Consider the following 5684-nt stretch of genomic DNA (forward strand, 5'->3'; position numbering starts at 1 on the left):
CAGGATATCCGAAGAATACGGCGATATATCAACAGCTCAAAGGATTCTAGTTTCTTCAGGGTGGCTTCCGTTGTGGTCCATGCCTCTGCTCCATAGAACAAGACCGGGAAGACATAACACTTGACCAGTCTTAATTTTAGTTCCATTGAGATTTTGCTTGTGAACCACTTTTTCATATTGTTAAACGCGTTTCGCGCTTTTTCAATTCGTGATCTTATTTCTGTTTACTGGTCCCATTTTGTGTTGACTGTGGTTTCAAGGTATGTGTATGTCTCCACTTGTTCTATTTTTCGGTTGTTTAATGTCAATTGCATCGGAGGTTGTTGTGTTCTGCTGATGAGCATGCATTTAGTTTTGGTTGTATTGAGTTCTAAACCATATTCTTGACTTGCTGTGTGTATGCTTTGCATGAGTCTTTGAAGCTCGTTGCAGTCATTTGCGATAATAACTGTGTCGTCAGCATATCTAATATTATTGATTACCTCTCCGTTTACTTTGATACCCTCCGAAACTTCTCCCAGTGCTTCTCTGAAGATTTGTTCAGAGTATATATTGAACAGGAGCAGCGAGAGGACGCATCCCTGTCGTACACCCTTTTTAATATCTATCTTCCCACTGTGTAAGTTGCCCATCTTTATCTCAGCACTTTGGTTCCAATAGAGACTGGTTATTATGCGCAGATCCTTGCCATCAATATGCATCTTCCTGAGCATTTCCATGAGTTTATCATGTTTGACCTTGTTAAACGCCTTGGATAAGTCGATGAAGCACAAGTGGACGTCCTTGTGCATGTCTCTGCATCTATTAAAACTTGCAGACTGAAGATCGCCTCTCTTGTGCCCAATGCGCTTCGGAATCCGAACTGTGACTCCGATATATTTGCTTCGCATTTGTTATATATTCTATTGTGTATGATTTTGGTGAAAACTTTGGTAATGTGATTTATCAAGCTTATTAAGCGGTGTTGATCACAGTGTTTTGCACTTGGTGTTTTAGGTATGGCTACAAAGGTCGATCGAAGCCATTCTTCCGGAATCTCCCCTTTGTCGTAAAAGGTGTTAAAAATGCCTGTCAGAAAATCGAGGAAGTGGTCATCCGTTTAGCATAGGAGTTTAATGATCTCGCCCTGTATGTTGTCGGGACCTGGTGTTTTGTCGTTTTTTAGAGATGAAATGGCTTTTTCCACTTCAGACCTTAGTATTTCGGGTCCAGTCATGTCGTCATCTTGGTCCACTGTCGCTCTACGTTTATCGTTAAAAAGTCATTCTACGTAATCTTTCCATGTGTCAATGAGCTTCAAGTCGTCTGATATAAGGTTACCGTCTGCGTCTATTAGTGTCGGGTGGGGATTATTGGTTTTTTTTTAGTTAATTTTTTGATCTTTTTGTGCATGTTGTGGTAGTCATATCTTCTGTCGCACTCTTCGATTTCATCGCATTTCTCCTTCAGCCAGCGTTCCTTCGCTTCCTTTATCTTTGTTTTTATACTGTGATTTGTTTCTTGATACTTCACTTGATTTTTGCATTTATGTTGTCTTCTTTCTTCCATCATATCAAGGATTTCATCCGTCATTCATTCTTTCTTCTTTACGCGCTCCTGTACCAGAAGTGTCTTGTTTGTCATTTCAACAGCTCTTTTTATTTCTTCCCATGTAGCAACTGCGTCTTGTGCGGGTTCACTCAACTTTCCAATGTTTCTTCTTAAGGATTCCTGTACTTGTTGTTTAATGTTGGGATCCTTTAATTCCCTAATGTTTATCTTGGTTTTGTTAGGCTTCCCTTCTATACGTTTTAGTTCGATTCCCAGTTTACCCACCACTGGGTTGTGATCCGATTGAGCGTCAGCCCCGGGATAGGTTTTCACTGATGTGTTATTCTATCCTCTGGGCTATACGAAATGTGTAAAAAATTAAATCTTCTAGCAAAAGCTGCTATCGCTTTGTTGAATTAAATGGCCAAATATATGGCCTAGGAGGAAAAATTGATTAAAGTTCCCGTGCTCGAATCGGTATCAATAGAGTGTTATGACTCATTTCAGCATCCATGCTTCATCAGACACTCGAGCTGATACAAATTCAAACATGGAAAGTCCAAAACGAATGCGTCCTAAAACTTTGCCACTGTAGTGGTTAGCGTACTAATAATATGCGATAAATAAAGCTAGTTTGATGGTAAATAATTTTTGGTTGTTTAAAAGACCTATCAATTTTATTAATACGTATTTGCAAGTGCGATAGGTAATTTTTTAGCTCGCGAGACCTCAATTAAAAAAACATTAAAACTGGTTGAATAGAAGCGGAGATAATTGAAATTTTTAAACGCTACGGAATTTGAACGCGTAAAATCAAGTTCGATTTACCCGCGACGGCCGCTCTTCCATCAATTTTTTTGACGGATGGACTACTTTTAATTGACATTTTAACCAAGTTTTAGTGGTCTGTAGCTAATGTGCATTTACATCCAATTAGTGCTTTGTATAGTAAAGGTTTTTATTTAAAAAAACAGATCTAAAAACCTTCTAGAATCATCTTATTTTTTCTTTTTTTTAAGCGTTTTTAGACTCCCTTTTAAAAACCCTTTTAGGTAAAAAAATCGATCGATAATTGGTAAAGTTATTTAAATTGTTTATAAGACTAAAATCTCCAAATTGATGTTTTTGGTATAAGTGACGTACAGTGGCCAAGTTCAGGCAAACAAATTACGAATAATGGAACCATGTATTATTCAGGTAACAACCAGGTCAATCATCGCTATTGTGTTGCTATCTTAGTTGCAAAAAAGGTCAATCACTCTGTGAGAAGTTTTACTCCTTATTCTGATAGCATCTTATCAATACAACTTTAGTCTAAAAAAGGTATAGTAAATTTTATTCAAGTTTATGCTCCTACGGCAGATAAAGATGACGACGATATCGAACTATTTTACCATGATTTGGAACAAGTCTTAAAATCAATGAAGAAACGTCACACTACAATAGTAATGGGCGACTTCAATGCCAAAGTTGGCCAGGGAAGAGTGGATGGATATGTGGGGGAATATGGTTTAGGAAATAGAAATTAACGTGGTGACCGTTTGATACAATTTTGCCAGACGGAAGAATTTGTAATAGTTAATACACTTTTTAAGCTACCAAAAGGAAGATTGTATACATAAAATCTCCGGGTGATACAACGAATAGAATAATCCGAAATCAAATTGACTTTGTCCTCATTAGACAAAGATTTCGTAATTCTATACTGTCTGCCAAAACTTACCCTGGAGCAGACATCGGTTCAGACCATAACCATATAGTAGTCACATTACGAACAAAATTGAAACTGGTTAAAAAAACTCACACAAAGTAGAATTTATATTAAGAGATAAAGGGAACCACAAACAAAGGAACAAACTGTAAAAACTCAACAAACAAATGCCCAAGAACTGAATAAAAGTAGTTATAACATTGATCAGAAATGGGAAAAAATAAAAGTAGCAATAATTAAAACAGCAAATGAAAACTTAAAACCAAAGAAAAGAAAACATAAAGACTGGATGACTGAAGAAATAAAAAGATTAATGAATGAAAGAAAATCGAAAATCGAATGAAAGAAATCGAAAATCGAGATAATGAAACTGATCGATTAATTAAAAACAGAATAAAAGAAGCTAAGGAGAAAATGTTACATGAGCAGTGCCAAGAACTAGAAGAAATTGAGAAAAAATATGACTTTTTTAACATGCATAAAAGAATTAGAGAATTAACAGGAATGAGAAAAACACTTCAAACTAGGCAACTAAGAGATGAAAGTGGTGCACTTAAGCAGATATACACAAAAAAATGCAGAGATGGACATAATATATAGCACAACTTTTTGAAGACAAAGAGAGAACGGAAGCACCAAAAGAATTTAAGGATGATACTGGGCCTGACATTATACGAGAAGAAATTGAATATGCAATGAAACTTTATCAACTATATCAACTTTAACTTGAGAATATCCGCCAGAAAAAATTATAGCATGTAATTCATCCTTAAAAAGACAAACACATGCCATGATGACAGTAAAAATCTCCTGTTAGTGATTCCATAGTAAATTATGAGGGAAAACCATGATTTCATGTAATCGAATGAACTATCTTACCCAGTAAGTAGTCCCAGGAACGCAACTCAACAATATTGGCAATATCATTTTAAAGTCGTCTACTTTAAAATGTATAATGTATGTCTGAATTGTCAATATAAATTAGTCAGATAAAATTAAATCATTAGAAGAATTTTTCACCAAGTAATAAAATAACAAAATTTGGTTAATTTACTAATGTTTGTATTTTGAGAACGATTTCCGAAGTGGAAATTGAAAAGTCAATAAACGTACTTAAACCTTTAATTGTGGCTTATTTCCATTTAAATAGTAATTACTTTAACAAGCCACAAGAAAATAGCTTTAGAACAATAGTAAAAAAATTCAATTATTAAAAATTTTTGGTTTTTGACCTGCATAATTTTGAAAATTAGTCATTAAAAAAAATAGATTTCAAAATTATTTGCAAAAACTATTTAATCGATTTTAATGAATTTTTGTGTGATTATTAAACAATTAAAGAGTTTTCTGTCTCGGAATATGAAGGTCCTAAATTTGATTTTAGTCTAAAAAATAAAATAACAAGAAAAACCTTTTTTTTAACTGTTTTTTGCGTTTTTATTATTTTTTTAATAATAATAATAATAATTCTTAAGATTTAAAACTAGCATTGTCTTATGTATAATTTAAATGCAAAATTTTTATGTCCTATACAAAATTATTCTTAAACTAATCGTCCTTGAGATATTTGCTAAAAATGAGGAAAAATATGGAATTTTTTTCATATTTTGCTTTATATCAAACCATCAGTTCTCTCTTCTCTGAGAAATTCCTGAACCATCTTTGTCTGGGTCATCCTTTCCTTCTTTTCGTGATTTGCCCCGTTTTAGAATAATCTTTGACATCCTCTTTCTTTCCATTCTCATCACATGCCCCATCCATCTCACTCTCTATGCTTTTATGAAGCGACTGATGCTTGGTTCCTTATACAATTCCTCTAGCTACCTGTTTGTTCGTCGCACACAACCTTCCACCGTGTTTTTGCCTTTATATATAGCACTGAGCATTTTTCTTTCCCATCTTTCCGATTTCTTCGTATTTGCATTTTTTATTGTCCATACTTTACTACCATACATTACTGTGGACCTTATTACTGTTTTATATATCCTTAACTTTATTTTCTCGATACATATTATTTAGATTTCATCAGTGGTCTTAGGCTTTACATCTTTTTATTTCCCTTTAGCAATCTGGCATACAGTTCCCATTCTTCCTGACCTTTCTCTTCTTTAATAATTCCCAGATAAGTAAAATGGACCAATCTCTCGAAATTCTATTCCCTTGATTCATTAGATATGACAATAAACTGCCCCTTCTCTTTTTGCTCTGTATTTTTGAGTATCATGTACTTTGGCTTTTCCTGGATTATTTCTAGGTCAAAATATTTTGCCTCCTTTTCTAATTTTTTTATAACATTTTGTAATTCTTTTCTTGTTTTTGTTAGAATAATAAGATGATCAGCTAAGTCCAAACATTGATCTTCATTATTGATGGATCCGGTCGCTTTAACTCGACTATTTCCGATTATTGTTTCAAATACCAAATTAAAAAGTACAGCATCTTA

The sequence above is a fragment of the Diabrotica undecimpunctata genome, chromosome 8, assembly GCF_040954645.1.
Source record: "Diabrotica undecimpunctata isolate CICGRU chromosome 8, icDiaUnde3, whole genome shotgun sequence".
NCBI classification, from domain to species: Eukaryota; Metazoa; Arthropoda; class Insecta; order Coleoptera; family Chrysomelidae; genus Diabrotica; species Diabrotica undecimpunctata.